The 9,191-nt window shown below is 52.5% G+C and overlaps 1 long non-coding RNA gene across 1 annotated transcript in view; it reads right to left on the minus strand.

Moving 5' to 3' along the window:
* Positions 1 to 9,191, minus strand: part of LOC136569527 (uncharacterized) — a 31,956-nt gene that overhangs the window by 22,613 nt on the left and 152 nt on the right. The gene's annotated exons all lie outside the window — the stretch shown is intronic.

Here is a 9,191-nt window from a genome sequence, read left to right on the forward strand (position 1 = left end):
AAATAACTCCGGCGGCTCTCAATGGCTCCATTATGAGCTGTGAAAGAGCTTTGTGGGCACTTTGGGGCTGCCACGGACAGACAGATTTGCTGTCTGTCTGTCCTTGCCGGGCACAGACAGCAAATCCGGCTGGCACTGGGCTGCAAAATCCCAAATTCCCAGGGAATGTTGCAGATGGCCAGGAGAAGTTCCTGAGACACCAGGGAAAAACAATCTTGCAGCGGGAAAGAGCAAAACAAACAGAACACACCAGGAATTCACAAAGAAAACATTGGAATCTTCCCCAAGGATCACAGGAAGTGCCTGAACACAGGATCTGTTTTTTGGATGAGGATCCCAAAAACCCAAAGCGATTTCAGCTGGAAAGGAGCCCCAGGAAGGACCATCTTGTCCAAGCTGGGCCCGGTCCCCACCTTGTCCCCGGGAATGCAGCCTGGATTTGTTCTCCCAGCACAAACCAAAGCACCATTTCTCTCTTTTTTCCCCCATCTCATTTCCATCCCATTCCTCTTTCTCTAATTCCAATTTGCAATCCTGGAACAGCAACTGAGAGATTTTTGCTCCTGAGTCCCAGATCTCCATCCTTCTGCCTGTGGTCATCCTGTCCTTCCATGCCCATCCACATCTGCTTCCCTCCCTGTCCATTTGTGGCTCTCCTGCAATCAGGCCTGGGCTTGCCAGGGTTTTTTGGGCTGAAATTTGGTTTTTAATCCCACTAAGCCAGGAACATCTTTGTCTGGAGCCACAGAGCTGGAAAAGGGAGAGCACAGAAGGCCTGGGTTTAAAATGGATGTGGGATGGGCTTGGAGGAGACCCCTGGAACCTGCCTGGAGCTCCCAGCCCAAAATCCCTGTGGGACACAGATCCAGGAGCTCCCAGCCCAAAATCCCTGTGGGACACAGATCCAGGAGCTCCCAGCCCAAAATCCTCATGGGACACAGGTCCAGGAGCTCCCAGCCCAAAACCCCTGTGGGACACAGATCCAGGAGCTCCCAGCCCAAAATCCCTGTGGGACACAGATCCAGGAGCTCCCAGCCCAAAATCCTCATGGGACACAGGTCCAGGAGCTCCCAGCCCAAAACCCCTGTGGGACACAGATCCAGGAGCTCCCAGCCCAAAATCCCTGTGGGACACAGATCCAGGAGCTCCCAGCCCAAAATCCTCATGGGACACAGGTCCAGGAGCTCCCAGCCCAAAACCCCTGTGGGACACAGATCCAGGAGCTCCCAGCCCAAAATCCCTGTGGGACACAGATCCAGGAGCTCCCAGCCCAAAATCCTCATGGGACACAGGTCCAGGAGCTCCCAGCCCAAAACCCCTGTGGGACACAGATCCAGGAGCTCCCAGCCCAAAATCCCTGTGGGACACAGATCCAGGAGCTCCCAGCCCAAAATCCTCATGGGACACAGATCCAGGAGCTCCCAGCCCAAAATCCTCATGGGACACAGATCCAGGAGCTCCCAGCCCAAAATCCCCATGGGACACAGATGCAGGAGCTCTGGATTCACTGTCCTCCAAGGGTTTGTTGGAGCACATTCCATGTGGTTCCTGCTTTGGTGGGAAGAGGAACAGGAACCCAAGGCAGCTCCTGGTCTGCAGCACAGCCAGGGTGTGTGGATTGCTGGATGGTGTCTCTTTCCAGTGGAGCTTCTCCTTCCAGGAGCATCTCCTTGCAGTGGAGCTTCTCCTTCCATTGGAGCATCTCCTTGCAGTGGAGCTTCTCCTGCCAGTGGAACATGTCATCCCAGGGGAGCTTCTCCTTCCAGGAGCTTCTCCTTCCATTGGAGCATCTCCTTCCAGTGGAACATCTCATCCCAGGGGAGCTTCTCCTGCCCGTGGAGCTTCTCTTTCCAGAGGAGCTTCTCCTGTCAGTGGAGCTTCTCCATCCAGTGGAGCTTCTCCTTCCAGTGGAGCTTCTCTTTCCAGTGGAGCTTCTCCTTCCAGTGGAGCTTCTCTTTCCAGTGGAGCTTCTCCTTCCAGTGGAGCTTCTCCTTCCAGTAGAACATCTCATCCCAGTGAAGCATCTCCTTCTAGTGGAGCTTCTCCTGCCAGTGGAGCATCTCATCCCAGTGGAGCTTCTCCTGCCAGTGGAGCTTCTCTTTCCATTGGAGCATCTCCTTCCAGTAGAACATCTCATCCCAGTGGAGCATCTCCTTGCAGTGGAGCATCTCCATCCAGTGGAGCATCTCCTTGCAGTGGAGCTTCTCCTGCCAGTGGAGCATCTCCCATTTCCTGGTGCCCCCGCGGGGCTGGGGCCACCGGAGCAAGGAGAGGCTTCTTGCCGAGTTTTTTCTCTTTCTGGAGAAGCAGCAATTGTTTCCATTGAGCAGCTGGGGAGTGAATCCCGGGGCGATGCACGGAGCTCCGGGGACATCTGTGCCTTCCTCCAGCCTTCCTGCTCTCCTCTCCTCTCCTCGAGTCCTTTCCCGCGGCAGCTCAACTATTCCCTGACTGGAAACTAGGGGGAAGAATTTCCCTGCCGGGAAAAGCAGCAGCTTCCCCCCGTTCCCTCGTGTTCCTGCAAGTCACAACTTTGTCAGGCTGTGAATTCCCAAAGCCTGCGGGCTCCCCCCTCTTTCCCGAGTGTCTCCTCGCGGTGGGAACAACGCCGGGATTCACCTTGTGCCGGTGGTTGTGAGAAATGCACGGCTTTGGTGATTGCCTTTTGGCAAATATTCAATTTAATATGAGATGTGTTGTGTTAGGGAGTGATGCTGGGTTCATTCTCTTAAATTTAGTTTTAGGTTCTAAAAAATGTTCAAATAGAAACGATGCTATGGAGGTTACTTTTTATAAAGATAGCAGCCCCAGGACACCTGAGTCTTTCAGGGAAAGAGAATTTATTGCCCATTATCAGAAGAAACGAACTTCTTCCTGTTAGGATTAAAAGGAAGAAGTTGACGATGACCAAACAGAATTTTGAATTTAAATAGAATTTATGCATCATGTATGAGGTGTATGAATATGCAACAGCCTGTTGCTTTTAAGGCCTCGTCCTTTGTTACGTGTGTCCTTTTTCTGCCCAGACAGAGGTACCCGGACCTTGTCTCTATTGTCCTAATTCAAATTGTCCAAATTGTTGTTACTCGGACTGCATTGCTGTTTTCATACCCATTTGATTGCCATGAAGGTTTATTTAAAACCAAGGATCGGCGTTCCCCGCAGCAGGGACCTTGGAGTGACTGCCAGGCCCCTCCCTGCAGCGCTGGGAGGGCTCTGCGTGTCCTTCCCCACGCTGGGGAGCAGCAGGAATCCCTCCTGGAGGGGCAAACGGGAGGGCCAGGAGCGGCAGGAATCCCTCCTGGAGGGGCAAACGGGAGGGCCAGGAGCACAAGGAATCCCTCCTGGAGGGGCAAACGGGAGGGCCAGGAGCGGCAGGAATCCCTCCTGGAGGGGCAAACAGGAGGGCCAGGAGCACAAGGAATCCCTCCTGGAGGGGCAAACGGGAGGGCCAGGAGCACAAGGAATCCCTCCTGGAGATGCAAACGGGAGGGCCAGGAGCGGCAGGAATCCCTCCTGGAGATGCAAACGGGAGGGCCAGGAGCGGCAGGAATCCCTCCTGGAGGGGCAAACGGGAGGGCCAGGAGCGGCAGGAATCCCTCCTGGAGGGGCAAACGGGAGGGCCAGGAGCGGCAGGAATCCCTCCTGGAGGGGCAAACGGGAGGGCCAGGAGCACAAGGAGATGCAGGCAGCCCTGGGAGAGCCCTGGGCAGCTCAGGGAAAGGCAGAACTGGAGCCTGGAGCTGCCTGCGAGGCTTCCTCCTCCTCCTCCTCGTCCTCCTCCTCGTCCTCGTCCTCGTCCTCGTCCTCCTCCTCGCAAGCAGAAGGGAGCCATGGTGACTTGGCAGGAGCTGCAGATCCGCCTTTGGAGCATGAATCAGCCGCAGCATTTGTGAGCAAAGGGAACATTTTGGGAGGATTTATGGCAGAGCACGCTCCCATCGGATCTGCTGGCACGCATTAAAGGGTTGCAGTTTACAGCTCTGGAAAATTGGAATCCATTCCCTGCTGGGACTCACAGGGATCCTGCCCATGGACCAGGGGGGCTGGAAAAGCTGAACCATCCTCTGGGATGATCCTCACAGAGAAACTGGGAATTGTTCTATGCGAGTTTCATTTGCGGCAATGGCTTCCTGCTTTTCCATCCAGAACCTCTGACCCATCGAGTTATTTCTTTTTCCTTGCTGAAAGTTCATATTTCACCATGTCCACAGACTTCTGCTCTCCAGAATTCCACTATAAACCCAACTCAGGCAGGAAAATTCCCAAGGAATTCCCAGGGAGCCTCCTGATCAAAGCCCAAGTGATGAAATCCCAGAAGATTGTTCCAAGCTATTCAAAATTCAATGTAAACCTGCCATGGAATCTGTCCCACAAGTTTCTTCCAGGGCATCCCAGGAGGTTCAAGCTCAAATGTCTCGAGTTTGAAATGAGCATTTTAATACATTGTACAAAAAGAATTAGGAAGAATTTTGGGAGGAAAAAAACCGAAGTTTGTAGAATGAAAGCGAGGAAGTTTGCACCAACAAATTTAAGGAAGATCGGAAACAAGGATTTGTGCAGAAAATTAAGAAGTTTGTCCCGAAATTAAGAAGTTTGCTGTAAAATCTTGTCGAGTGAGAGCCCAGAATCGTTCTGAGGGAGGAGCTGCAGGAAAGCGGCTCCCTGCACATGTTTTGCCTTTCCCAAAGCTGTTCCCTAAATGTCACTTTTATCGCCTTCTCTCCCAGCCTCTGTGACCATATGTGTTTTTATGATATTCACAACATGCTTGTGCCACACAAGATGCAAATGCAATTTCCTGCTGGAAATGCCTCGAGATGCACAGCAACAACTGAGGCACACAAAGAGGGGCTGGGGGATTACCTGGGAAGGGCTTTGGGGGGCTCCAGGTGTGCCCCAGCCTTCCTCCTCCTCCTCCTCATCCTCGCGGCATCGCTGCGCTTGGAGACAGCTCTGGGGTCACAGAGCCCAACCTGCGCCTGGGACACCTCCAAGGATCCTTTCCATGGGGAAATTCCTTCTGAATTCCTCATCAGAGAGCTTGGAGACAGCTCTGGGGTCACAGAGCCCAACCTGTGCCTGGGACACCTCCAAGGATCCTTTCCATGGGGAAATTCCTCCTGAATTCCTCATCAGAGAGCTTGGAGACAGCTCTGGGGTCACAGAGCCCAACCTGTGCCTGGGACACCTCCAAGGATCCTTTCCATGGGGAAATTCCTTCTGAATTCCTCATCAGAGAGCTTGGAGACAGCTCTGGGGTCACAGAGCCCAACCTGTGCCTGGGACACCTCCAAGGATCCTTTCCATGGGGAAATTCCTCCTGAAATCCCCCTCAGGAGCTTGGAGGCAACTCTGGGGTCCCAGTCCCAATTCCATCCTGGGACTGGTAATCTGGGCTGGCAGCTCAGGAAATAGAAAAGATCAAAGAGGGAATCTTGAAAACCAAAGCAGAGCAGCTAAAAATGGGAACATTTAGGGAATTCCCATTTCCTGTGGGGTTTTAAACATATTGGGGTTGATTTTTCCAGCTAGGAGCAAGTGTGGCAGTGCCTCCCAAAGTGCAAATCAGCCCTTTGGGCTGGTGAAAAATGGGAAAAAGAAGATTTTGTCCTTAAAATATTCATCCCTGGGCTCCCAGCCTGACACGTGTAGTGGCTGGGAGGGAAATTCCTCGGGGCTGCCTCGGAATTACTCACGGAATAATAAATGGCCATGAATTATTTATGGATTTTTCGTGTAGGACAAGGCAGACAATTCCCACTTTGCTGTGACTTTTTAGCTTGGATGGGAAGTGGGGAGTGAATTCCATGAATCCCATGAATCCCAGGTGCTGCTTCTGCCAAGGGGAACATGGAAATCCCAGTGGAAATCCCAGTGGAAATCCCAGCACTTCCTGCAAGAGCTGCTGATGGAATTCCTGATGGAAAGGGAGCTCAAACTGATCCCCTTGTCCCATTTATTCCAATCCCTGGGTGGGATTTGGGATGATGGAATTCCTGATGGAAAGGGGGCTCAAACTGATCCCCTTTTCCCATTTATTCCAATCCCTGGGTGGGATTTGGGATGATGGAATTCCCATGGAAAGGGGGCTCAAACTGATCCCCTTTTCCCATTTATTCCAATCCCTGGGTGGGATTTGGGATGATGGAATTCCCATGGAAAGGGGGCTCAAACTGATCCCCTTTTCCCATTTATTCCAATCCCTGGGTGGGATTTGGGATGATGGAATTCCCATGGAAAGGGGGCTCAAACTGATCCCCTTTTCCCATTTATTCCAATCCCTGGGTGGGATTTGGGATGGTGGAATTCCTGATGGAAAGGGGGCTCAAACTGATCCCCTTTTCCCATTTATTCCAATCCCCGGGTGGGATTTGGGATGATCCAGACTTGCGGCCCTCCTGGACTCCCAGCCCCTGGGAAATGTTGTGAGTTTATGGATTTCTACAGGGATATGGGAATTCATTTGAAAATATAAAAAAATCGGACTCAAACGCAGCAAATTAATTGGATTTGACTGAAATAATCGGGAATGCCAGAGGGATGAGGCCAGCCAGTGAAGTGGGAGCAGGGGAGCTGCGAGGGAGGAATTTGGGATCTGCTGGAGGAGATTCCCCCCGGATGTCCCCATAATCCACAGCGGGACTTTAACATCTCCTTGTCCTAATTTAGGAGCTTTTGTGCCTCCTCCTAAGGAAGCAGAGAACAAGAGGATGAAGGGAAGAACTCCCTGAAAATCCCATTCCCGATGGGATTGATCAGGGCGTTAATTCCCGCTGATCTCTGTGTGCTGGGGGGAGGTTCCCAATCAAACCACAGCTAATTCCCACTATCCGGCACTGCTGGGCCTTGGCCGCGGTTTTAGGGATTGGGGCTGTGAAATGAGTTTGGAGCACTCTGGAAAAGGCTCTGGAATCACTGCTGGGGCACAGGGCTCGGGAAATGGGATTGGGAATGAGACTTACGGGGTCATGGGGGCATGGGATGCTGCAATGGGATGGGATGGGATGGGAATGAGATTGGGAATGAGATTGGGATGGGATGGGATGGGATGGGATGGGATGGATGGGATGGGATGGATGGGATCCATGGGATTGGGATGGGATGGGATGGGATGGGATGGGATGGATGGGATGGATGGGATGGGATGGATGGGATGGAATGGATGGGATCCATGGGATGGGATGGGATGGATGGGATCCATGGGATCCATGGGATGGGAAGGGATGGATGGGCTGGGTTTGCAGCCTTTGCCTCGTGTGGGGCACAGGAGTCAGGCAATGGGATTGGGAACGGGAACACGCGTCACCGAGCCCTGGAGGCGTGGGATGCTGGACGAGGACGCTCCCCTTTCCCGGCCGTTCCCTGCAGCCCTGCTGGCTTTGGGAATGCCGAGCTGCCGGTCCCAGAGCAGCTCCCGACAGGGCGGGGCCGGCTCCGGGGGTTTGGCCCCCCGCGCCCCAGCAGGAGCAGGCGGGGAAGGGCCCCCCAGCTGCATCCGGGGCTGCTCCTCAGCCAGGGGCTCCCCTCTGACCCCGGGCCGTGAACAGCTCCCAAGGTTTCAGGTTCCCCGCCTTTGGAAAACTCCAATAAAAGGCGCTTTATTGCTTCTAATTAAATCTTTTTTTGCTGAGGTGGAGCAGATCCCAGTTAAGTTTAATTTAGGGCTGACATTTACCCGCTGCTGCAGGAGGGGGAATTCCAAGTGGACAATTCATTGCAATTTGAGGGAAAAACATCCCCGAAATGCCAGAAAAGTGCATATTTAACATTTGCAGTAATTAAGTGATTTTAATTTAATAATAAATCCCTCTTGTCTCTATTTCCCCTCATCCCTCACTCCTGGCCTGGCACAGGGACTGAACTGCACTAATTCCTCCTATTTCCAGTGTAAATAAGCTGTAATCCCTTTTTCCAGCCAGGCAGCACCTTCATGATTTCACTTTTTACCCAAAAATCCTTCATTTGGAGTCGCTGGTTTTCCCTGCACTGAGTTTCTCCCTCTATCCCACAAAACAATTCCAGACTATCCCGCACCTGGTCCGGGTGAGAATTCCTCTGCAGCACCATCTGGAACGGTTTTGATGGAAACACAAAGGAAATTCTGCCACAACCCCCCTGGCTGCCCTCAGACATCCTTGAATTCTTTTTCCCAAGTCACTAATTCCCCGCTCGGGTTTATCCTGGCAAAGCTCAGCCTAATTCCCCGCTCAGGTCTGTCCTGCAAACATTTCGTGCTCCCAAGTCCTTGCTGTGTGGTAGTATCCAGGAGTTTGGGATTTGATTTGATTTTATTAAATTCTGCCCTCTGGAAAAAAAGAAAAATGTATAACTCCTATTTTCAAGCGTTCTATCCTGGTTTTCTTTTGGAATCGCATCTTATCCCGTGGGGTTTGTTCATCTACAGCCTCCGTGTATTTCCAGAGGGGATAAGGAATGTACAAACAGAGATATTTGTGCCAACGACCTTCCTGACTTGCCAAAGTTTGTTGACAGAACGAGGTGAAAACACCAAATATTTGGGATGAGCCACGCCTGCCCTCGTTCCTGCCCATATTCCCAGCTGTCCCCAATGCATTTTGGTGGCAGCAGCTGTCCCTGGGACCTTGTCCCCGTTTGGTTTAGCCCTGCTGGACTAAGCACATCATTAATTGGGTCTCCGTTGCTGACAGCGCCATCGCTGGGGCGGCTAATTGAATTTGGGGAGCCCGAGGAGCGATAATTGGTGAATCAGGGCCTGCAGAGGGGGCATCCATCACGGGGCTGAGCGATTGCAGGTCGCGTTTGGGCTCCTCCGCTCCCATTTACGGCTTCCTGCTCCCTCGGGCTGCTCCTCCTCCTTCCCCCCAGAACCTCGGCGCGTTTTGGGGCGCAGTCCCAAAATCCTGGGGAGTCTGGGGGGCAGCTGCAGGGAATGTGTGCTCCTGTGATTCCCAGGCACTGGGAATGGGGCTTCTCCAGGATTAAAGGCTGTGCCAGGAGTGGCTGGCACCCCCCGGGGGATTCTGGCAGAATTCCCCATTTTTCACGGCACAGCTCCCTGTTTCTGGCCGGGATGGAAATCATTCTTTTCAAATGATGGGGCAGATCCCCCCATAAAACCCCTGCAACACAACAGACTCTCTCAACACTAATTTTACATCATATTTTCAATTTTAGCTCAATTGTACAGCTCTCATTTTATCCTAAAT

The sequence above is a fragment of the Molothrus aeneus genome (genome assembly GCF_037042795.1).
Source record: "Molothrus aeneus isolate 106 chromosome Z unlocalized genomic scaffold, BPBGC_Maene_1.0 scaffold_55, whole genome shotgun sequence".
NCBI classification, from domain to species: Eukaryota; Metazoa; Chordata; class Aves; order Passeriformes; family Icteridae; genus Molothrus; species Molothrus aeneus.